Raw genomic sequence first — 8,917 nt, 5'->3', positions numbered from 1 at the left:
AAAATAAACCCATTAAATGTAAACCTAAATGCATTAATCAGCTGATTATTTAAACTAATATGAACAAATAGTCTAGGAGAAAGTTTTTCGGGCTGTCATAAAGGAATGCAACAAGCAGTTTGAAATGTGAACGAATGAAGAATGATTAACAGGCGCAGCAGGGAAGCACTGAACAACTTTCTAGTGCCTTATAGGCTACCTTTATTGCTTTTGTAGGCTTTAAAGTACACAGAATATAGCACAAGATCGGATTTGGATCGGTACCAGCTGGCCAATATCAGATCCAGCAAAAATCATGCTAATAACATGCAAATTCACACTAGAATTATGCTAGCAACATGCCAATTCATATTAGAAACATGCTAGTAACATGTTAATTTATACTAGAATCATGTTTACATGTTATTTCATGCTAGAATCAAGCTAGCAATCTATCTATCTATCTATCTATCTATCTATCTATCTATCTATCTATCTATCTATCATACTTTTCAAACTTTTTGAAACTATTTTGCATTAATTGAAAAAATTCCAACAGGCTTTCTCAAGCCACCATAAAGGTTGCCTTCAAAGATCTTCAAGCATCTCTTAAAGATATTTTACATGCTGTATTTGTGTATGTAAACTAGCAATTGTGTTAATAAATATTTTGTTATATATTTAGATGTTGGCTGTTGTAAACATAAAACATTATAATTTATAATTGTACATAATACATCTGGTTTAAACTAATTTGTATATATAAAATAAATCAGGAAAAAAAATGGGAACATTTATTAAACAGTTCATTCTGCTGTGGCAGACAAGCGCTTTGACATATCTGACGCTGATAAGTCAGAGAAAAACCCAAGGAATGTCTGTGAGTGAGTATTAATCATTTTCAAGTGAGTAAACAACAATTCAGGAGAAAAAAAAAAAAGATTAAATGTTTCAGTTTCCTCTCCTATTTGGTATATATGTTAACCATTAACTCAACCTTGCAGTACCCTTCACTGTAAAACAAAGTTTTTGGTCACACTTTACAATAAGGTTCATTACTTAATGTTAATAAATGCATTTACTAACATGAACAATGAACAATACATTTACTACTGTATTTGTTCATGTTAGTTAACGTTAGTTCATGAAAATACAGTAGTTTATTGTTAGTTCATGTTAACTCATCGTGCATTAACTAATGTTAACAAGCATGGACTTGGATGTTAATAATGCATTATTAAATGTTCAATTATAATTAATAAATGCTGTACATGTGTTGTTCATGACTAGTTCATGTTAGTAAATGCATTAACTAATGAACCCTATTGTAAAGTGTTACCAAGTTTTTTTATTCAACATTTCCATGAGTAACCTTTTAACATCTGTGGAAACTTTTCATCCCACAAAAGATTCTTTAGAGTGGCAAACAGCAGTTATTTTAGGAACAAAAAAATCTTTTTATGGTTTTTCTGTAGCCCTATTCGAATGGCGGTTGGTTCTAATGGGGACATCTATAAAATAAAAAATCTTCTGGAATCAGATACATTTGCATTGGAAGACTGAGTTATTAATGAGTTAGTAACTGAATTAGTCTGAACCCTTCTATTTCATCAAAATCTGTTTATTTGTTAGTATAGCATTGGTGTTTAAAAAAATCTAGTATTGTTACAGTTATTTTCTATCAGTTTGTGGAGGTGCTCAGCCCTGTCAGATTTTAGAGCCTTCCTATAGCTGGACATACAATCTTTGTATGCAATTCTAAAGACCTCTAACTACTTTGTTTTTCCACTTACATTCAAGTGTACAAATTGGTGTTTTGAGAGCGCAATGTACAAGTATGATTGTTATACCATGGTGTAGTTTTATTCTCTCTAGCCTTTTAAATTTGATGGGTGCCCCAGTATTTAGTGTTTTATTGAAGACAGCATCCATACTGTTATTACATAGTTACTATATAAAGTTTCTTTGTGCTTGTGGGTGCACTTTGAAATAGAGAAAGAACAGAAAGTTATTCATAAATTTGTCTTTAGCGGACAAAATGATAAATCTACCAGGGCAATGTATCTGTGCAGATTTGCTAATTTCAGGTATACACAGCTTATATAATATTAGGTAGTGATCTGTTACGTCATTACTTTGTGGTATAATGACCTCAATTCTAAGAGATAAAATTAGGTCTAATGTATGTGTAAACGATGGGTTGGACCAACAACATTTTGCTTTATCCCAAGTAATTGTAATCTGTAAATGCAAGTCCTAATGTGTCATTAGTGTCATCTATGTGGATGTTGAAATCTCCACTGTACCACTGATGCTATATAGGACAATCATTCCTGCATTCTGCTCTCCATATCTCTTTGTTGGACTCTGCTCAGTGTGATACTCTAAGGACAGTCAGATAAGCCTTACTATTCATCTACTGCTGCTTTCAAACATTTGTCAATAAACTTGTTATTTTCCTCACTGCCTATGGTCTCATCCCTCCTATTCTGTGGCAGTGTCACAGCTTCTATAAAAAATTTGCAAAATGATACATTAAAAAACTTAATCATTAAGCACAGAGGATCATAGAGGATCAAAAAGTTGTGCTTTACCATAAATAAATTGCATAACAATTGCATTCATCAATTTCTTGAAAAGTCTAATCTAGAAAAAGATCTAGAAAAGTCAAATGTATTACTTTTTCACAAAATATGAAGCTTTTTTTTCTGTTTTTGAAATTAATTAGAACTATTTGTAATGACTGAGCACAATTAAGAGCAAATGATTTTTAAAATGAATTCTTTTTATTTATTTTTTTGTTTTTAAATAGACCATTGTATACATTTTGTAAACTAAACAGCATAAGAATAGCTATTTATTTTTATGCAGCCTTTGTGTATAAGAATAGCCTTTAAAAACATTTACAAATCTTCTCTCTCTCTCTCTCTCACTCTCTCTCTATCTCTCTCTCTCTCTTTCTTTCTCTCTCTCTCTCTCTCTCTCTTTAAACAAATACAACAAAACTTACCATAATGACCATAATCACCAGAGATGAGCTGTAATTAGGCTGAGCTGTTCTCAAACTTTTAAATCGACAGAGCCCGAGCCCTGGAAATGCAAATAAAGGGAAAAATAATTCAACAGAAAATTATTTTGTTCAAACAGCTGCTTGAATTCACAACAAGCTCAGAAATTTTCAAAATAATTAATGAGTTTTTTCCAAAAATGCCATTCATTCATTCATTCATTCAGTCATTCATTCTTTTTCTTTTCAGCTTAGTCCCTTTATTAATTTAGGGTTGCCACAATGGAATGTACCACCAACTTATCCGGCATATGTTTTATGTAGTGGATGACCTTCCAGCTGCAACCCATCACTGGGAAACATCCATACACACTCATTCACAGACATACACTGCGACAATTTAGCTAACGCAATTCACCTATACCGCATGTTTTTGAACTTGTGGGGAAAACCAGAGCACTCGGAGGAAACCCACGCCAACACAGGAAAAATATGTCATACCTCAGGCAAAATGTATCGGGCTGTGTGCTCATGGTACGAGGTCCATGACTGGATAAAAAAATGAACTAATAGCGCTTATCAAACAGATTGAAAAAATTGAGAAGGCACTTCGGAAAGTACTTTTCTGAAGCTCCTGACAAAAGGACAAGACATGGATACAGTTTCCATTTAAAAACAACGCATCGGATGGATCAAATTTGACAGAGACAAAGCATGATCAACTGATTGATTCAAGCACTAACAGTACAGTGTATCCGGAATATATTCATAGCGCTTCACTTTTTCCACATTTTTTTTTATGTTACAGCCTTATAAAATAAATTATATTCATTTATTTCCTCAAAATTCTATACACAATACCACATAATGACAATGTGAAAAAAGATTTTTTTTTAATTGTTGCAAATTTATTAAAAATAAAAAAAACCTAAAAAAAACACACATTTACATAAGTGTTCACAGCCTTTGCTCAATACTTTGTTGACGCACCTTTGGCAGCAATTAAAGCCCCAAGTCTTTTTGAATATGATGCCACAAGCTTGGCACACCTGTCTTCCTGCATTCCTCTTCGCAGTAACTCTCAAGCTTTATCAGGTTGAATGGGAAGTGAGGGTGTACAGCCTTTTTCAGATCTCCTTGGAGATGTTTAATAGGATTTAGCTCACACCACTCCATTGATATTTGGGTGGTGTGCTTTGGGTCATTGTCCTGCTGGAAGAGGAAGCGCCGTCCCCAGTCTGAGGTCAAAAGCACTCTGAATCAGGTTTTCATTCATTATGTCTCTGTACATTGCTGCATTCATCTTTCCCTCTATCCTAAAAAGTCTTTCAGTTCCTGCTGCTGAAAAACATCCCCATAGAATGATGCTGCCACCACCTTGCTTCACTGTAGGGATGGTATTAGCCTGGTGATGATGAGTGTCTGTTTTTCTCCAAAAATGTAATGCCTGGCATTGTAATGCCTGGAATTTTGTTTCTTTTGGCCTGAGAGTCTTTCAGATACCTTTTGGCAAATTCCTGGTGGGGAGTGGCTACCATACAGGCCAGGTTTGCTGCACAGATGGTTGTCCTTCTGTGAGGATCTCCTCTCTCCACAGAAGAACGCTGGAGCTTGGACAGAGTGACCATTGGGTTATTAATCAGCTCCCTAACTAAAGGCTGATTTATACTTCTGCGTCAAACGCACGCATATGCAACGGCGCAGCCTAGGCGTCGACGCATAGCCCTACACCGTGGCCGTCGGCATCGCTGACGTGCACCTCTCAAAAAAAAAAACTACATGTCGCAACGGCGCATAGCGCAAGCTCTGTGATTGGTCGGCTTGGTATCACTGACGAGTCTGGGCGGGACCGAGAGCCGCGCAAGTGGCACGAGCCCGATGGAGTAATTGTTTACAAATGTCGAGTCCCGTGAAGGAGCTCCGGATGGAAAGTTTTGTTCCCCTTCGGTTGGGGAACTCCAGTGCTATAGGTGGATTTGATCTAGAAAATCCACGTATGGGAGGATTCCGTTCAGAAGCCGCTTGTCTGAAAGAGTATTGAACGAGCCAATGAAAGCAATGAATTGGCAGCGTAAGCTTGCGCAGGTGTGCTTCACTGCCAGTTATCCCAGCATATAAGCACACCTGGCACGAGCAAACACCATCCCTTTCGCTTTCCTAAAAGAGCAACACAGTCATGCAGCACGTCCTTTTCAGGATGGCGCTCCGACTGTGCGTTTCTGGTAGCGGGGGTTTCCTGGCTCCGGATGATGGACACGATCACTGCATTACATGTTTGGGGGTCCAGCATGTTAATGTGATGCTCGGGGGCGGTTCATGTCGTCATTGCGATGCCATGACTGTTGTGCAGTTGAGATCGCGGCTAACTTTCGTAAGAGAGCGAGCCACCCCAGTTGCCTCCTGCTCTGCAGCGGGCGCTCGGGCAGATCTGATGGACTCAGAGGGAGATAATCCTCCGCTCGCGGACCTCCCGCTCCTCCAAGCGCTCCATCCAAGCTTCGGGTACTGGGAGTGATTCGTCTAACCAGATGGTAGCTCTCACGCTCGCTGACACCGGAGACCAGATGTCCTCCGCGGCATCGGAGGGTGGGCTTTTACTGTCCGACGAGGATCCAGACCCGCTCGCCCCCTCTGGGCAAGCGAGCGCCGTCAAAACGGATCCTGAAACGGACATGTTAGCCGTACATTCCCGGGCTGATTCGGCCGTAGGGTTAAAGATGGTTCATACCCCAGCTCCGCGGCCGGACCAACTAGATGGGTGTTACATAGAGGACCAGAAGGCGAAGCCTTCGAAGCCTCTCATCCCCTTCTTCCCGGAGGTGCACAGTAGGCTCACGCAGTCTTGGAGGGCATCTTTCTCTGCCCGCGCTGCGTGTCCTTCCCCCCTCACCACCCTTGACGGTGGAGCTGCCAGGGGGTATGAGGCGATCCCGCCGGTGGAGCGCGAGATCGCGGTCAATCTTTTCCGCGTGGTGCCCCTACTTGGCGCGGTCCGCCCCATCTCCCGTCCAAAGCCTGTAGGATATCTGCCTCCCTCGGAGCTAGAGCTTACAAGGCTGTGGGCCAGGCTGCTTCCGCCTTACATGCGATGGCCACCTACCAGCACTACCAAGCGCAGGCGCTGGCTGAGCTGCACGAGGGTGGGTCTAACCCAGGCTTTTTACACGAGCTGCGCACCGCGACCGACTATGCTCTCCGGACTACTAAGTCCGCTGCGTGTGCGCTGGGGAAGACGATGTCCACACTTGTGGTCCAGGAACGCCACCTCTGGCTAAACCTGGCTGATAAGTGCGATGTTGACAAAATTCGCTTTCTTGACTCGCCCATATCACAGGCTGGCCTGTTCGGCGACACCGTCGGTGAATTCACCCAGGAATTCAAGGCGGTGAAGGAGCAGTCGGATGTGATGGGCAACGTCATCTATCGGCGGGACCGTGAGCCCGCTCTGCCCGCCGAGCCATCCACCTCCACCATCCGGAGAGGAGGAAACTTGCTCTTTCCCCGCTGGAGGGCGGGGCACCTATTCCAACGGTACTTTTCAGTGCCACCAAAATTTCAATGAAAGACCACTTTTTCCCTTCACCGGATGTGACAGCTCAAGCCCTGCCAGTCTGGGACGCGCCGCTTCTCAGGTCGCAGGGTCTGCATGTTCTGCCAGCGGCTCACGGGCGCTGGGGGATGGTCTCCTTTCTCCCAGCCCTCCAGCCCCCTCTCCGGAGTCAGGGTGCGGAGCCAGAGTGAATCGCTCTCCTCCAGCTCTTCCACGGGACCCTCGCGCTTCCCGGATCAGCACACCCGCTCCGCGCTGCCCCACCACTGGTATGTCATTCTTCCACGCCACCGCCAGTTTCTGCGGTTTGCGTTCGAAGGTCGAGCGTGGCAATACAAGGTCCTCCCCTTCGGGCTCTCTCTGTCTCCGTGGGTCTTCCGTAAACTCGCGGAGGGTGCCTTAGTGCCCCTTTGGCTCGCAGGCATCCGCATACTTAATTATCTCGATGACTGGCTGATTTTAGCCCACTCGTGGGAGCAATTGACTATGCACAGAGACAAGGTGCTCCGGCATCTTCGTCTGTTGGGGTTGCGGGTCAACCGAGAAAAGAGCAAACTCGCCCCGGTGCAGAGGATCTCTTTTCTCGGGATGGAGCTGGACTCGGTCACCATGGTAGCACGCCTCTCCGGAGAGCACGCTCGCCTGTTGCTGAACTGTCTGAGGGAGCTCGACAGCAAAATAGTGGTCCCACTGAAATACTTTCAGAGGCTCCTGGGGCATATGGCATCCGCTGCGGCTGTCACACCGCTCAGATTGCTCCATATGAGACCACTTCAGCAATGGCTTCAAGATCGAGTCCCAAGACGCGCATGGCATGCGGGCGCACTCTGTTACTGTCTCTGTTACTCCGCTGTGTCACCGCACCCTCAGCCCTTGGAACGACCCCTCGTTCCTGCAGGCCAGTGTGCCTCTGGGACAGGCGTCCAGTCATGTTGTTGTTTCGACAGAACAGCATGCGGCACCGTGGGAAAGCACAACCTCATCATCCGGTTCCTCAGAGGCGCTAGGCGAATTAATCCAACTCGCCCCCTCTTATGCCCTCTTGGGATCTCAACCTTGTTTTCACAAGCTTGCGTACAGATCCCTTTGAGCCACTTGAATCAGTGTCCTTAAGATTACTGTTCCTGAAGACAGCTTTGCTGGTCGCGTTGGCCTCCATTAAGAGGGTCGGGGACCTGGAGGCATTTTCGGTCAGTGACTCGTGCCTAGAAATCGGGCCAGATTTTTCTCACGTTATCCTGAGACCCCACCCGGGTTATGTGTTAAGGTTCCTACCACTTCCTTTAGAGACCAGGTAGTAACCCTGCAAGCGCTGCCCCCGGAGGAGGCAGACCCAGCCCTTTGCTTACTCTGTCCAGTTCGCGCTCTGCACATCTATGTGGACCGTACCCAGTACTTTAGATCATCTGAGCAGCTCTTTGTCTGTTATGGCGGTCGGCAGCAGGGAAGTGCCGTGACCAAACAAAGACTATCCCACTGGATTGTGGAGGCCATTTCATGTGCTTATTTGAGCAGAGGTGAGCCGTGTCCCCCGGGAGTGCGTGCACACTCCACTCAGAGCGTTGCATCCACTTGGGCGCGTACACGCGGCACCTCTTTAGCAGACATCTATAGACCTGTGGGCTGGGCGACACCCAACACATTTGCAAGGTTTTACAATCTGCGAGTGGAGCCAGTTTTCTCAAGGGTATTAGGTAACCCTTGGTGATTGAGGAAACAACTCGGTGGGGTGTTGTAACACGCTTGCGGTGCCTTTTTTCCCTAACACGGAGAGATGTGCACCTTCCTGTCTGTCAGTAAAGTTGCCCGTTCGGTGAGCCCTGCAGATTGCTCCGTGGCCCCCAGCTCTGACTCAGCGGAAGAGTCACTTGCTGACCCACTACGTTAGGTCTGCCGGCTGGTCAGCCCGCGTTTTGGGTATAGGTGCCGGCTATGTGCAATCCCCACTGGTGATCCCATATGCCTTTTCCGCCACGGTTCAGTCCCCCCTTTCGGGTGGACCTGTGCCTTCCTTTTCCGCTAACCACCTTCTTATGCGCACTCCCCCTTCTTAGGGCTAGTCCATATGTAATTACCCATTTACCATTGGGTGCGGATGGTCTCTGCAGCGTCCACCCTACTGGGATTGCACGCTTCCCAATGTACTGTCGTATTTCCTAGAATTATCTAGACGCTAACAACTCCCAAAAAAAATACCTATTCCGTAAAACTTCCTTTGAAGTGGGGATAAGTTAGGGCCAAGGGCAAGTTGGAGGACCGCGCCTTCCATGATTTGGGTACGTCACGCTTGCTTGACTGCCCTCTCATCGGAGGCGTTGGTAAGGTGCAGTCATTATGGCGTTTTCCATAGTCTCCCATATGTGGATTTTCTAGATCAAATC

General features: G+C 44.8%; 1 long non-coding RNA gene across 1 annotated transcript; it reads right to left on the bottom strand.

The window, feature by feature from the left end:
• Positions 1 to 1,882: 1,882 nt before the first annotated feature.
• LOC147844740 (uncharacterized) lies at positions 1,883 to 4,750 on the bottom strand. Its single transcript, XR_015483248.2, has 2 exons — positions 3,411 to 4,750; positions 1,883 to 3,376 (listed from the first exon to the last, which is right to left on the bottom strand). It is a non-coding gene; the product is annotated as an uncharacterized LOC147844740 (long non-coding RNA).
• Between the last annotated feature and the right edge of the window lie 4,167 nt (positions 4,751 to 8,917).

Source organism: Danio rerio, chromosome 4, assembly GCF_052040795.2.
Source record: "Danio rerio strain M-AB ecotype USA chromosome 4, GRCz13ab, whole genome shotgun sequence".
In the NCBI taxonomy this organism is placed as follows: Eukaryota; Metazoa; Chordata; class Actinopteri; order Cypriniformes; family Danionidae; genus Danio; species Danio rerio.
This window is presented reverse-complemented; position numbering and strand designations above follow the sequence as displayed.